The 17,105-nt window shown below is 36.9% G+C and overlaps 1 protein-coding gene across 1 annotated transcript in view; it reads left to right on the top strand.

The window, feature by feature from the left end:
* Positions 1-5,152: 5,152 nt before the first annotated feature.
* The window catches only part of aldh1a3 (aldehyde dehydrogenase 1 family, member A3), a 42,063-nt gene continuing 30,110 nt past the window's right edge, over positions 5,153-17,105 (top strand). Inside the window, exon 1 of the mRNA XM_079637261.1 lies at positions 5,153-5,175. The gene's annotated coding sequence lies outside the window, so the exon portion shown is untranslated. The remainder of the gene's footprint in view (positions 5,176-17,105) is intronic.

Raw genomic sequence — 17,105 nt, 5'->3', positions numbered from 1 at the left:
ATTACTGAATTCATTGTTCATTTGGTAACTGTATATTGCCTAATTCATTGTTCATTTGGTAACTGTATATTGCCTTCCAGGTTTTGCTTTCTTGCCATCTTTACTTTTAACTGCTGTCCACCCTAAAAACGCTAAAAAATTTATTTGAAAGGAATATTTCAGGTAAGATACAACATCGAATCAAAATTGACCCTACTTTACACTTGTTCCACCTCTAAAATGACTTTCTTTTTCAGTTGACATCCCAAATCCTTTTTACTACTTCAACCTCTTCAACGATCTGCCTTCATTCCGGTATGTAAAGCCACTTTCCATGATCCAAAAAAGTCCTGTTCTGCATTTATTTATTTATTTTTGTATATCCAGTTTCAGTTCATTAAAACAAAACGTCAGATTACAGAAGTGAAATAACTTAAAATTTAATTTCAACTTTATCAACCGCATTTGCAGAATACTGCTACTTCGCTCCACCTCTCGAGACTAATTTATATTAAATTAATTGAAAATATAGTGTTGCAAAGTTTTTTTTTGCCTTTAAACCCTCCAAAACTACTTTTTAATTAATAAATTGACTTATTTTTGCTTTTACAGTCTGTCACTGGGAGTCTGGGACAGTACTCTTTCAAAAGCTTCTAATATGTACCATTTAGGTACGAATATGTACACTATTGGTACCAATGTGTACATTTTGAGATACTAATATGCACACATTAGGTACAAAGATGGACACCATTTGAAAAGGAAACAGCTTTTCAAGCTTTTCCCAGTGACGGCTGTTAAATAATGACAACAGTTATTATTTTATTATGATTGTTTTGATGATGCAGTAAAACTACATGTTTTGAATCCCGAGTGTTATGAAATTGTGTTTTCCAGGCCTGAAAACATCCTGTAAATGAATAATATTCTAACAAAGTCACGAAAAGTAGATGCTCAGCTTCAGATAAACTGCTCTATAATCTATAAAAAAAAGCCTTATCCAGAAATCACTAAGTAAAAATCATTAATGGAAAGGTGTGGGAACCTTGTTTGATGCATCGATTCGCACTTTCCCGTGGTCTCATATCTCATCGTTACGCCATTACAACCAAAGCTCTGGCAAAGCTTGAGAGAAAAGCTCATCCAGTGCCACGTTATCTCAGTAACGCTACAGGTCTCTGCGTACGGGACACCTTAAATGACGACGCTTGGCACCGTATCACAACTTATTCCAGGGATCTGAATGTATTGTTTACTTGAGAATGGCTGATGTTTTGTTGGAAAGCGATCTCTCTCGCTCTCTTCGCTTTCCCAGGAACGGCGTTCTTAAATAAAAAGGTTTCTGCTTTCCTGCTTCTCTTGAACCCATGCGAGCGGGGCCCGTGCCAAAACTCTGCAGTGACCTACGAACACCGGTGAGTGATATATTTGCGCATTCCTACGACAAAAACACGGGCCGCTATCATTTATCGAATCACAGGTAACATTACACAATAAAACAATGGCATCTCTCTGTAGCCCGTGTTTCCTTGCAGACAAGCAGAACAATGCGTCTATTGTTGGTGGTCCTGCCGGATGGATGGTGTCCTCAGCGGCGCTAGAAACAGGTCTTCCTTGAGCCCGGGCCGCTGGCTTCGGGAAACTCCCTGCATATATCTGTGAGGAAGAGGAAAGATGCATTTGAATGTGTGGGCTGACCGTGGCCACAGAAGAAATTATGCAAAGCCAATGCAACGGTGCTTTGTGTGTTGGATTGTGGTTATCGGTAAACACTTCGTGTGTAGGAAGCTGCGATTACTTAATGAGTAAAGGTCATTAAGCTTTTTTTTTGTTTGGTGTTTTCATCTCTTATTTCTAGTGAAATTTCTGCTAATGCTGGATTTGGATTTCTTCAGGAACACTTTACAATAAGGTCCCATTATGCAATGCATTTGTTAGAGTATTTGGTAACACTTTACAATAAGGTTCATAGTTAACTACCACATGAACTAAGAATGAACAATACTTTTACAGTCTTCATTTCAACATTTACTAATACGTCATTAAAATCAAAGGTTGTATTTGTTAACATTAGTTGATGCCCTGTGAATTAACATGAAACAATGAACAGCTGGATTTTTATTAACTAACATTAACAAATATTAATAATACTGTAACAAATGTATTACTTATTGTTAGTTTATAACTAATGCACCTTATTGCAAAGTGTTACCGAGTATTTACTCATATTTAATGTTTGTTAACAAAAACACTACTGTTCATTGTTAGCTCAGGTCCATTTAATAAGTTTTACTTTATTGTGTTAGTAAATGTTGAAATTAAAATTCACTAAGATGAATAAACGCTTTTGAAGTGGTTTTCATTATCATGTCATATTGACAAATCAAATGTATGGTAAGGGTAACAAATGGAACCTTATTGTTAAGTTATTTTCCATTTTTTCTTTAGAAGTGCACTGAGGCAAGCATCACTATTATGTTGCTCACGCTTGGGGTTAGTGATCTGAACAAAACCTTCACCCGCATGAAACTTGTGTGTGTAACTCATCCTAGCAACATGGTGTCAAAGTGTGCATGTGCAAGCAGCACTCGCAAAAAAATGTAAAGATCCTATTATTTTTTTCTTTCTTTCTGTACGATCAGCCTCACACTGTCTAAATAATTACCATAATTCACAGCATACTTAAATTTGAACAATTTTGACTATTTGTCACTACTATTATAATATTCAGCATGATAAAAAAAATGTCCATGTTCTATTTCCTTCTTATACTTCCATCTTTTCTCTTCCACCCAGAGACATGGGTGATGTATTTGTGCATTTCTTTTTGTTTAATGTTTTTGAAAGTAGTCTCTTAATCTCACCAAGGCTGCATTATTTGATAAAAAAATACAGTAAAATCAACAATACAGTGAAATATTACTACAATTAAAAGTGGTTTCTGGTATATATTTTCTGTTATACATTTTCAAATGCAATTTATTCCTGTGACGCAAAGCTGAATTTTCAGCATCATTACTCCAGTCTTCAGTGTCACATGATCCTTCAGAAATAATTATAATATGCTGATTTGCTGCTCAAGAAACCTTTTTTATTATTAATAATATTTTTGTGGAAACGGTTATTTTCAGGATTCTTTGATGAATAGAAAGTTCAAAAGAACAACATTTATTATAAATAATCATTTTTTTGTTATAATTATTATGTCTTCACTGTCTTTTATTATTCATTTAATGGAATAAATTACATTTTAAAATATATTACAACAGATAGTTCATTTAAATTCTAATAATATTTCACAGTATTGCTGTTTTTACTGTATCAAATAAATGCAGCCTTGGTGAGATTAAGGCTATAGGCTACTTTCAAAAACATTAATGTTTCCAAACTTTTGACAGGTAGCCTACTGTATGAATTTGATAATGATGAATTTATCTTTTCTTTTTTTTTAAAATCTGTTTTATACAATTTCTCTCACTCTGTTGCTGTCACACACACTCAGTTTTTTTTTATCAGCTCGGCTCTCACGGGCTGTCCGGCATTGGTATGTACCACCGCACGCCACGGGGTCACGCTTCCGTCACAGCCCGTGGAAGCACAAAAGCAGTTTTTTTTTTATGCTCGTATTCCTCCACTCGCCTGTTCCGGTGCCATTTTTTTTTTATCAGGTCTTCATTTAGCTGCTGAAAGCCCAGACTGGGGCTCATGCGGGACGTGGTGGTGCAGAACGAAGTGAAAGGCCAGAAGAGAGTCCTTCCCTCCCTCTGGGCCCGGGAATAAAAGCCCGCGACCGGAGAGCTCGAGACCCGCCAGCGGCGTACACTGTCAGCCTTTGTGCTCTCGCACCAGTGTAATGTAAAGCCCCTAATTTTAAGAGCAGCGTACAGGTGCATCGGGGAATGAGACTATAGAAGGTCGTCTCTCATTAACGAGCGAGCAAAGTAAGAGAAAGAAAGAGAGAAAGAGGGGGGCCGCCATGGGACAACAGATGTGTAGTCTTAATAATAGCCGTGTTATGCTATGGAGGAGATGGACGTATTGCTCGGGAGTAAACTGTAATTAAATGAAAAACGGGGTCTCGTATATAGCCTACATTACAGTCATCAATGTCTTAAAGAGCTTTTGAATTAAAGGCTTTGCTAAAATTTTGTAAACAAATATAATTTTGTAGACAAATATAAACATTAAAAAACAAAAATTTTAGCTTTTGTTATGGATGATTTGGAAGTGATAGTGAATGAAGTGTCCACAACATACATATGAACTTTAATAGCATCCCATTATGCACATCATGAATGAACGTCCAGAGCGAGCAGAACTAAAATGTTTTTTTCTTTGTGTTAACTTGTTTAGACTAAGCTTGAATAAGGCCTATTGTTGTCCTGAACTTTGTTTTAACTCTGTCTTACGGTCTTAGTTTTGTGTTCACAAGTTGATTTAAAGGCCCTTGTCCAGTTCTAATAGCACCGGGTCTTTGATCCAGTGGAACATGCCATTGTCAAACAGTGGCCTCATGTTATCTTTATAGCAGAAGACCCAGAAAAATCAAACGTGCTTATTTTACATATTACGAGCATGTGTCGTGCAGATGACAAGGATGAGTCACTGACTCACTATGAGAGTTGGATTGCTGATCCACCATGCAATTGAAAATGTAAAAGCTTGGCTGAGTGTCATTCGCTCAAATGCTGCTGTCTTTTATTGCCTCTGATATGTTTCATCTCCCACTGCTCGTATGAGTGACTCATAATAAGAAAGATGTAAGAGATCTAGTCTGTGAACAGATGCAATGGCAACAGTTGTTAGTAGTGCTTGCCTTCAAGCTAACTAGTCTCTTGGTTTTGCATATGCAGCTATAAGATCAGTAGGCCTAGATAAGATGTGCATTTATTTTTTGGAAAGTCAATCTAGAAAAAGCTGGCTCATAAGTTGGTTTTTAAACTGCTTGTCCAGTTATTATCTGGCATCTCTCTCTAGAAGCATGGGTATTTCTGACGCATGTGGAGTTTGTTGATTTTGTGTTTATTTTATGCTGTCAGTTGAGTGTGTTCTTTTAGTGTGATTCATTATAAAGAAAATAATATGATGATAAAAATGATGCAATTAATCATGACCTCTGACAACTCAATTATTCTCCCAGCAGAGCAATTCAAGCCTGAAGAACCGCTGGCTTGTTTGTGCGAAATGGACCGCAAGGTCAGTGAAAAACTTATTTTCAGTGATATAGAAATATTGACTTTAAATGTAATATCCATTCAGTGTTTTCTGTAGCTCAGCTGACAGAAAGGCCAATGGATTGATTCTCAAGATCAGATTTATAACTTTTGTTATTAAGTGATTGTGAGTCACTTACAATCATCTGCTAAATGGATAAATGTTTTTGTCTACCAAAAATGTAATTTTTGTTTGGGGGCTTTTAGGAGGAAATCTTGATGTGCGATTAATTTGAATGAATAAATCAGCATATCATGTGTGATAATTTGATACTTTTATTTTTTTAATAAAAGAAACGAGTTTATTTGTTATTACATTTTTGATCAGCTTTAGTGTTTTCATCTGCCGCAATAACAAAACAATATTTTTTTTGTTTGATAGCTTTTAAAGAGTTCATTTAAATTTAATTAATAATCATATCATGCAATTAATGTATATTTTTATTCAAATTATGATATTTTTAATAATTATATTTTATTATACTATAGGCCACAATAATGTTATGCTTTTGAATCATTTTTGTTTGTGAGCTTTTGTGGGAAAATGTTGATATACATTATTCATTTGGACAGATTCATCAGCATATCATGTAATTAGGTTTTGATTCAACTTTTTAATAATTATAATTCAAATAATTGTATCTTTAAATAAAATTAGCTTTGATTAAAACATTTAACTTATTTTTTAATACAAATATAGTATTTTTATTATATTTGTAATAAGCTTTCAAATATAATTTTTAAAATGTTTTATTTTTATTTTTTAATACAATTATAGCTTGTTTTTATAAAGAAATGTATACATTATAATATTTATATTTTTTATTAATTATTAATGTTTTTATCTCACAAAATGGTGTAATGACTTTAAATATTTTTGTGGAGAAATCTTGATATGCGTTTGATTTGATTCATCAGCATATCATTTAATTGAAACATGATTTACCATGTTGGCAACAGTTTCCATGACAATAGCAAATTAGACAACAATGACAAAGTGACTCTATAACTCAAGCTCATTTTGCTCACAGCTGAGATTTATCTCTCGGTTTATCTCTTCATCTGTTCATTTGCACAAGCGGAGTGAATAAAAAGGAGCATGACAGCTATCGGTGTAATGGTTTATGTCAGAACTCGCACAGGCCTCTCTTTGCGTTTACCTCATCAAGGTTAACATGCTCCTCAGTAAAACTATGATGAGCGCATGTGTTTTAGTTTAAGGGCTTCCATTCTTAAACCTGACCCTATCGATGTTGTGCCAGACATTAAAAGCATTTGCTTTGCAAATTATCATGATTTCCCATTGGATCGCGTCCCAAGTCAAGGCTCCAGCAAACGTTTCCCATGAGCTGGCATGCCATTGCGCTTATGCCAAACTCATATACGGGCAGCGATTGTTTTCTCGTCCTCCGCGAACACCGTTTTGTTTTGTCCCACTGGACGTGCTGACAAAATATCAAGTGACACCATAATTTGATCAGTATTCAATAAAAAGCTTGAGAGGTTGACGGGGCCAGTTGAAAACACGCGCTCTCAGGGGAAAGAGGCACAGATCTGCCAGTGTTCCGCCGGAGAGAGAACAGGGCTCGGGAAAGATCCAAAAAACCAGCTGGATGGGTTTCAGCACCGAGTCTGGGACCCAGCGAGAGAGACCAGACTGTTAGCGCTCATGCAGAGAGCTCTAGCCGGACGCTGCGTTCTAAATGGAGGTCCAAGGACTGAGAGAGGTGGTTCGGGTTTCCCACACAAGTGTGTAGTGATTTAGAAAAAGGCCATCTAAAAGAGGTCCGCTGGGTTTTCTGTTGAAAAGCAGCAGGATGAATAACTAGGTCGGATAGAAGGGGAAAAAAACGCAAATTTATGAATGTTTCGTCATTTTAGTCGCCCTTGATTCCAGAAGTAGGCCTAGGCTATGTTCCCATTCATTTTTTTCTCAGGCATTTGAAGAAATCTTACAAAAAAAATAAAAAATTCCCACGAATTACATCAAATCTAAAACAATCATATAATATGAGATTGACTGTAGCCTATCAAATTAAATGCATTTGAAGCTTATTGCCAAATAATAAAAATCCATTACATCATTTGGAATGTTATATGGGAATGAGTTTATTTTATGCATTCCATGGTTTGCATATAACATTTGCTTCACTGATTGGTGGATCTCATTTAAAGCTCATTGGTAGGCCTATAGTTTTTCACTGGGGATTTGGCTATCAAACATATTTTCTTTTCTTTCTCATTTTAAATATGACATTTAAATCTCACCGTCTTGTTCCTGCAGAAGCAGACTTCCTTATAACTCACGTTAGGTCTATATGTTACTGTTAAAAAAAAATTATCCTAGGGAGCGTTTAAATGACTGAAAATGGAAAGTGTTTTATGCGCTTTGGCCGTTCATTTACACAACAACGTGCCTGAAAACCTTTGATAACGTTTCAAAGTGCAAGTTTTTGAAAACGATACCGTTATCATTATCGAATTTGTGACGGTCGGTGACATTATGCGCATGCGTATTACATGTTCAGTCATGTAGCCTACTTGACTTGACTTCCAATTCACATTTTCCTGACATTTTTCCGCTTAATAGTCCAGGGTCACTTGTAATAAACCAACCTCGTCGTCCGTCCAGACAAAAGTGCTCAATGCTTTTGCCATCTTGATTGTTTGTATTCACCGCTCTGTAAAATAATTCATATGTGCACAAACATGTAGAGTTTCTTTCCAAACTGACATAGGTAGCCAACTACTGACCTGGCAGCATAATACAGCATTTTTTTTTTCATTTTCGCAGATCTGTGTGAACGGTGATCGTTTTGACAACGTTGTTGTCTGTAAGTGAAACTTTTCAAATGCAAAGGAAAAACTTTTCAGTTTTTAGTTCATTGTGTAAACGTACCCTTAAATATAGCTAATTACCTGGTTTTGGCATGAAACTCTAGATGGCGCAGGCTGAGAGGTCTTTAACTCATTTGCTAGCAATCACGTCATTATTTACATAGCACAGCTGATTGGTTGCTGTTGCATCAGCAACCAATGAGCTACGGCTCAACATTCAAACAAATACCAGTGTGTTGCTATTAGCAGTTTGCATTGCGCTTTCCAAAACCCTCCATCTTCCCCAGCTCCACCTGTATAGATCTGCTATGGGGGTTAAATCATGTGCAGCAGCAGCATGTCTTACATACTCACAGCAATGTCTGATAATATTGATTACCACAAAAAATAGCTTTGTCTAGTCCCAAAAAAAAGGTTACAGAGAGGAACTTGCAACAGAAGTTAATTTTGCAGGGTTTAAAGCATAAATGTTAAGCTCATAATTGAATGTAATAAACTTCCTTATACAGAAAATACACACAAAAAAATCATAGCACATATTTTTGTGGCTGAGCTATTGAAATTTTAATGTTTACAGAGTAAACATGTATCTATCACGCCCCATTTATCACGCCCCATTTATCATACTTAGATGATGATGCTTCTTCGGTGGCCTGTAGTGTGATGCTAACGCAAACATGTTTATAAAACCAGAGAGCATCCCTTCTATTAATATAGTAACTATAAACCTGTGGTCTGAACCTGTCATAGTAGGCCTACCAGCGGAGATGATGTAGTTTATAGATAACCGCAGAGCGAATCCTGTCGCCCGCCTGCTTGTCTTATTAAAAAAAAACGGCTTGGGTTTCATCAGCCATAACCGCAGCCCTTTCAATGTTTATTTCCACACTTAATAACCAGTTTCATCTGTCAGACGCCTATTCATTACGCTTGGGGGAATAATTTAAGTGTGTCCCACGACGGCAACTATCATTGTCGCCACCGTAATGACACAAACAGATTCACGCGCTTCAGCCACGGAACAATAGCTAACATTGACGATGTGGCCGAGAAGCCCCTCGCTCGCTTACAAGCTTTGCGGGGCCAAAAGTGAGATGTAAACAGTGTTCGGTCATTCAATCTTCTACATAAGAACAGCGCTTTTGACAAGGAGCCCTGCATGTAGCCACAATAAGGCTCAGTTCCCCGGGCGTCTGTAGGCCGTCTCCCCCGCGACACATTATCTAGCGGGCCACGTTTCAGCGCAACAGGCGTCCACTGTGATGACCTCCCTTTAACAGGTGCAGAGGTTTGCAAACTACAAAACCAAACCATAAATGAGACTGAAATCATGGTGGTTACTGATTAGCATGATTGGCTAAATTATGAGTCTGAAAAAGGAGTGCAAGACTTTCAGCCAAAGATCTTGACCTCTATGGTTGGGGACTGTGTTATTTTAGTATTATTTATATGCTTTTATAGTCTTTGTTAATATTTTGAATTCTTTTATTTTTCATATTTTTCAGTTCTTGTTTTAACTTGTTTAATATTTTGTGCTTTTTAATTTTTATTTGTTTTTTATATTATTACTATTTAAGTTTATCCTATTTTTTATTTAAAAAATGTTTTGTTAGTTTGTTTTTTCTCTTTTTTTTTTACGATAATAAACCTTGTTGGGAGTTTATTCCAATCTGGTTACTTAGAAACAATTTACTTTCATGATGTTTGGTTCCCATTAACAGTTTTTGAATGTTTCCATTCTTCTAAATGATATAGTTTACATTTACATTTACATTTATTCATTTAGCTGACGCTTTTATCCAAAGCGACTTACAATTGCTATATATGTCAGAGGTCGCACGCCTCTGGAGCAACTAGGGGTTAAGTGTCTTGCTCAGGGACACATTGGTGTCTCACAGTGGATTCGAACCCGGGTCTCTCACACCAAAGGCATGTGTCTTATCCATTGCGCCATCACCACCGTTATTAGTTAGGACCAATTATACATTAGAGAAAATAAGAGAAGTCCACAAATCCGAATTCCACCATCATTCCTTATAAATCACATTCCTCCACTAGAGACTTGTTCTGTCTTTGCCTGGGAAAGTGTAATTCAGCCTTGAGAAATGCTTCTATTTTAATCTTTTTTTTTTTTTTTTTTTTTTTTTACAAAATACAAGGATATACATTTTCAGAAATGTTTCTTGATCAGCATATTAGAATGATTTCTGAAGGATCATGTGACTATGCGACTAGAGCAATGATGCTAAAAATTCAGCTTTGATATTACAGGAATAAATTACATTTTAAAACAAATGTATTTTCGATCAAGCAAATGCAGCCTTGGTTAGAAAGAGGAAAATTTTTAACAAATCTTACCGACCCCAAAATTATGGTAGTGTATATAAAAGTAATCAAATTTTGTATTTATTTACTGTAATGAACAATTATTTATTTGCTCAGTTTGCATTGCTATGTAATTTTACAAAACGTATCTCAAAAATGTAAGCAGTTGATTTTTGTACGTTTTCAGATTCGTTTTTGCTGTCGTATTGCGGTAGAGAAAAGAAGAAAAAAAAATGTGTGAGAGAAGCTAATGCTTCAATTTCACAAAACTGTCCACAAAGGTAATTTCATCAAGTATGAAACACGAGCCCCAACTGGAGAAAACCAGCGATGACAGACGTTATATCTAAGGTTCTTTTGTTAGACAGTTTTCCTCAATAAGCTTGCAAATTGCTCTGATCTTAAACACAAAGCGCTCTCTCACTCGAGCAGTGATGAGCAAACCTGCGGCAGGAGAAGTGAGGTGCTGAGAAACGCCGAGGGTTTGGAGTCGGAGTCGACTTCAAAGAGGGAACGGTGACAGCAGGCACAGGGACCAAAAGAGGCCCGTCAAAGCCTGGGAGCCGAACCACGGATACAAAATCCTTGGATGATGGAGTTGAAATTAGCGGCCCTTCTCAGACACACATTTGAAAAGTGTGAAAAGCCTTAAAAGTGAAAATTGTCATCATTTACTCACCCTCACAAACTGTCACAAACCAGTGTTGCTTGAGTAAACAATGACAATTTTCACTTTTTGGTGAACTCTTCCTTCTTAAACCACCCCCCCCACCCCACCCCTATAAATACACAACCTGAGACTGTAATAGACGCCTAGTAAAAATCTGCCTCATTACTTTGCAAAATTATATGAAATGTGAAACTCAGTTTGTGTATAATTAGGCCTAAATGACCATGAGTAAGTGATAGTTTTAATAGTCTCATGCGTGTTTTATGGTCGTATCACATTCAAAGTGGTTTGGCAAATAATATAATTGTATGCATAGGACATAATAATCAGACGTGTAGAAACACAGCAGTGCCGTTTGAAAAACAGCTCGGCAGCAACCGCTAATACAAATACACACGATGGCTGAATCCTGAATGAGATGTTCCTTGGTGACTAATGGCGATTTCTTGTGTTGTTCAAAACAGCGAAGAGCTGATTGGTCAGACACAACCTTGCCATCTCGAGGATGAAACGTAAGAATCACACAATCATCATTATTGCATGATGAACTTCAACCCTGTGTGATCAAGTCAATGTCATTTATATTTTTTTCTTCTTTCTTTTAGCTTTATTTGGATTTGTTTTTTTTGTTTGGCGATCTAATGTTTGGATCTGATGTCCGCTAACAAAATATATGAGAATCAGTGACATGCTATTTGCTAACATGCTTTTGGGCCATTTTAGGAGCTTGACATGGGGAAAAAAGTTGCATAAAATTCTTCTTTATGGCTCCTTTTTCACCCCACAGAAAAATAACGTTATGGTGAGTTAATGATGACTTTTCCTTAAAGTAATATATTTAAGACAACCCACACTTACATCGGCCTACAGTTCTTCTGCACTGCTCAAGTCTGCTTTGTACATGCTTCGCTGGACTAATTGGCTCATTTCTATCCCTCAAAAACAAAGCTTGACCTTATCGAATCTGGTCCCAGCCACTGTAGCAGAATATTACTATATCTGCCTGTGTTTGCTTCGCTTTTATCCAGTATATTTTGCAACAAGCCTGAGCCCTCTTCATTTTCATAAAGCGACTGAAAAGGCTCTTTGTTTGGGCCTTTGAACACCTGGAGGGAGTTATCTTAGGATGACTGGTCCTCCTTTGCTTCCATGGTCAGTCCGTATCGAGCTGATAGCCGCTGCCAAAGCAGTGAGCCACTGCACTCACCCGCTCACAACACTGGCTTCAGTTTGCACTGATATTCCTGAACCACTCTCCTGGACTGCAGAAAATACCAGTGGAGATATGAGGGAGGTCAAATTGAGAATGAATTAATATTTAATGTTAATACATTTTATAATGAATACATTTTTATGTAACTTAATAAATCTTCATATATGTTTTACATACTTTTTTTTTACATAAACTATATTGACAAAAGTATTGGGACACCCGATCATTACACCAACAGGGACTGTAATGACATCGTATTCTAAATACATAGACATTAAAGGGATAGTTCACCCCAAAAAAAGTTTTTTGTCATTAATAATTACTCGCCCTCATGTCGATCCAAAACTGCAAGACTTTCGTTGGAACACAAATTAAAGATCTTTTAATGAAATATGAGGTTCTGCTGTGTTACTCAGCACGTTTGAGCTTCAGCAAGGACCAATTAGGTTCATTCTTGTGTTACGCAGCACGTTTGAGCTTCAGTAAGAACCAATGAGGTTTATCCTTGTGTTACGCAACACGTTTGAGCTTCAGTAAGAACCAATGAGGTTTATCCTTGTGTTACGCAGCACGTTTGAGCTTCAGTAAGAACCAATGAGGTTTATCCTTGTGTTACGCAACACGTTTGAGCTTCAGCGAGAACCAATGAGGTTCATTCTCGTGTTACGCAACACGTTTGAGCTTCCGTAAGAACCAATGAGGTTCATTCTCGTGTTACGCAGCACGTTTCAGCTTCCGTAAGAACCAATGAGGTTCATTCTTGTGTTACGCAGCACGTTTCAGCTTCCGTAAGAACCAATGAGGTTCATTCTCGTGTTACGCAGCACGTTTGAGCTTCCGTAAGAACCAATGAGGTTCATTCTCTTGTTACCCAGCACGTTTGAGCTTCCGTAAGAACCAATGAGGTTCATTCTCGTGTTACGCAGCACGTTTCAGCTTCCGTAAGAACCAATGAGGTTCATTCTTGTGTTACGCAGCACGTTTGAGCTTCCGTAAGAACCAATGAGGTTCATTCTCGTGTTACGCAGCACGTTTGAGCTTCCGTAAGAACCAATGAGGTTCATTCTCGTGTTACGCAGCACGTTTGAGCTTCCGTAAGAACCAATGAGGTTCATTCTCGTGTTACGCAGCACGTTTCAGCTTCCGTAAGAACCAATGAGGTTCATTCTCGTGTTACGCAGCACGTTTGAGCTTCCGTAAGAACCAATGAGGTTCATTCTCGTGTTACGCAGCACGTTTGAGCTTCCGTAAGAACCAATGAGGTTCATTCTCGTGTTACGCAGCACGTTTCAGCTTCCGTAAGAACCAATGAGGTTCATTCTCGTGTTACGCAGCATGTTTCAGCTTCAGCAAGAGGTTTGTTCTCGTGCGTCAAGCAGGTTCGGTTGAGCTTCTGTTCTGTTTATGTTCGCTGATCAATGTTTATATATGAATAAAAGCCTAAATTCAATCTGTTCATCAGTTAAAACGATCCAGTAATTTAAAAAAAATTGGACTACACTGCTCAATTCATGTGGATTAGTTTTACAATCTCTTTATGAACTTTTTATTTATTTATTTTTTTATATATTTTTATTGAAGGAGGAACAGAGTGATGCATCACATACAGAAAGAGTTAACATTGCTCCTTGTTTTTACAATTTTCCCCCAACCCACAACCCACCCACTGAACAGAGAAAAATAAAATAAATAAATAAATAAAAATAAAATAAATAAATAAATAAAAATATAATAAAATATATAACCAAAAAAAACCAACAAAAAAAAACAGAATCTCGAAGTTCTTATATTTCAAACAGTGAGAAAATATTTGACAACATTGTTAACCCATTGTGTCTGATTGTGTTAACAGTTCCAATGTGCACAGGCCTTTTAATAACAATATTAGTTTTAGTTTGGGGGAAGAGTTACAACCTTTTCAAAATATGTAATCATTGGGGTCCATACTGAATAAAAACTTTTGGTGGAACCTCTAAGAGAATATTTAATTTTCTCCAGTTTCAGAAACAGCATCACATCATTAAGCCAAAGTGAAACTAAAGGTGGTTTACTTGATTTCCAATCAAGTAGTATTCTTCTCCGAGCCAATAGACATGCAAAAGCACATGCGTCTTGACAATTTTTGGACATGACCACACCTTGTACAGGTACTCCAAAGACAGCCATCTCAAAACTAGGCCTAATATCCTTAACATATGCCTCAGACAAAATTTTAAATATAGCTGTCCAGTAATCCAGCAGTCTGGGACAAGCCCAAAACATATGAGCCAGGTCTGCTTTAGCAGAGTGACAACGCTCACATGTATCAGCTACATTTGTGTAGATCTTAGACAGCCTAACCTTGCTGTAATGAAGTCTATGGAGGACCTTGAACTGGATTAAACCCAAGCGAGTACAGGAGGTTGTTCCATTCACTCTAAATAACGCATTATTCCAGGTTTCCTCTGATATATCCACTGCCAAATCCTTTGTCCATTCTGCACGGATTTTGTCTAGATTCATATTTTTTATTGGCATTAAAGTATTATATACATTAGAAATTACACCCCTCAAATGTAAGGGAATGTTTAAAATTGCATCCAATCCTGTACTGGGAGGAATGGATGGATACGTGGGACAATGATTTTGGTTTATGAACTTTTTAAGGTGTCAAAGTGGTAGTTGTGTAGCTATCAATGGAGGGACAGACAGCTCTCAGATTTCATAAAAAAGATCTTCATCTGTGTTCCGAAGATGAACGAAAGTCTTACAGGTTTGGAACAACATGAGGGTGAGTAATTAATAACTTAATGACATTTTTGGGTGAACTAACCCTTTAAAGGTGCTATGTGGAGTTTTTCTACTAAAATTAATCAATTTTTTATTACCTGTGTGTGAAGGGGTTGTAATCTCACAATAAAATGATCCCCTTGGTGGGTTTTGCTATTACCTCTGAAAGCAAGTATTTCTATTTCTATGTGATGCTCCGGGTCGGATTTGCAGCGAAATCCAGTGACGTGACTGAGACCTGCATGCGTGCTCCCGAGCGTCTCGCCTCTCGCCTCGTCTACTGACTTTGCACTCAACAGCGACGACACTGCAACTTTATGACATGGAGTCTGCTAATACTAAGAAACGACCAGCACAACAGAGACTCCAACACAAACTCCACATAATAATAAAAAAAACATGAGCACTCGCTTGTAAACGTATTGGTTGCAATCTGAAACATCACCGCTAGATGCCGCTGAAAACTCCACATAGCCCCTTTAATATGGAGTTGGTTCCAAAGATGTTCGATAAGGTTGAGGTCAAGTTCTTTCACACCAAACTCATCCAACCATGTCTTTATGGACGTTGCTTTGTGCACCAAGTCATGCTGGAATAAAAAAGGGCCATCCCCAAACTGTTCCCACAAAATTGGAAGCATATAGCATTGTCCTAAATGTCTTGGTATTCTGAAGCATTAAGATTTTCCTCCAACCCCTCCATACCATTACCTCTCCTCCACCAAACTTGTCACAAAGCAGTCAGGCAGGTAAATCCGCCAAACCCTGACTCGTCCATCATACTGCCAAACAGAGAGGCGTGATTCATCATTCCATGAAACACGTTTCCACTTCTGCGGCGTCACCGGCATGTTTAACACCAGTGAGCTAGATATTTATAATGAATTAACTTTTTTATTCATATTTTTGTGCAATTTAATCTAATAATTGCCTTTTTATAATTTTAGTGCTGTCAAATCGATTAATCATGATTAATTGCGTCTTACATAAAAGTTTGTAAATATATATGTGTGTGTGTATATAGTCAACAGCACTTAAAAATAAATAAATCTCAGTCGTCACAATCGATTTGTCAGCACTATTAATTTGACTTTTTTTTCTGGACTATTAATTCTTTACTAGATATTTACATGAATTAATTAATGTTTACTTATTTATTTTTTATATTTGTGGGAATGGTTATAAACAAGATATTTACAAGTTTGATTAATTAAATGTTAGGCCTACTTATTTTTTTCTTCATATTTGTGAGCAAGTTAAGGAACTAGATATTTACATTTTCTGAAGAAAATAATAATAATATGATGTGATAATAATAATAATAATGATCCAAATAATAAAATAATCCAAATGTGAGTAGTGCTTACAGGCTCAAGTTAAAAGACCCTTGTGCCTCAGAATTTGCGTACCACTTTAGCTACTACATTTGAATTTGGACTTACTTTGTGACCGTGAAAAAAGTATGTTCTATATAGTATGAATGTGCAGTATGAATCCGGACGTACTACATCTGCTGTGTTAACGTTATCATGTTACCAACAGGAGCGTTGTCGTCTCCTGTGGCCTCATAGGATAGTAAAGTGTCCATGTAATGCGCACTTCAGAATGTCGCCGGAAGTAGGTCATCCAGAAACTTTTCTCATACTGTTTTTCGAAAACTATGTATTCTGACATACTACTATGTTGGCGTACTGTTTTTCGCGAACTATAGGGAAGTATTTGGTTTCTGATGCAGCGCCTATCCCCAAATCTCTATATTTGCTGGTATTTCCAGACAAGTATATGATAAAACCATTTGCTTATGTAAATCCAATAGCTTAAAAAAATGCATAGACACATTTCACAAGCCTCACCGTTTTAGATATCATTCATGTCCGTGGCACAAATGGTGTGGAATGAGCACTGCACTTACAACTCGGGGTCAGAGGTTTGTTTAAATCAGTTACAGAGCAGTAGTGTGATTGTAAATATTGTTATTTATATTGTTTCATAATTTAAATAATTGTTTGAAAGCATCTAGCATCTTACTGTGTATTAAACAATATAAACTGTGATGGTTTTCTTTAGTTGGAGCACCTGTTCTCTGTAGCTAAATCTCT

The sequence above is a fragment of the Phoxinus phoxinus genome, assembly GCF_949152265.1.
Source record: "Phoxinus phoxinus genome assembly, chromosome: 2".
NCBI classification, from domain to species: Eukaryota; Metazoa; Chordata; class Actinopteri; order Cypriniformes; family Leuciscidae; genus Phoxinus; species Phoxinus phoxinus.
Note: the sequence above shows the minus strand (reverse complement) of the source record. Positions and strands in the feature narration are given on the sequence as shown.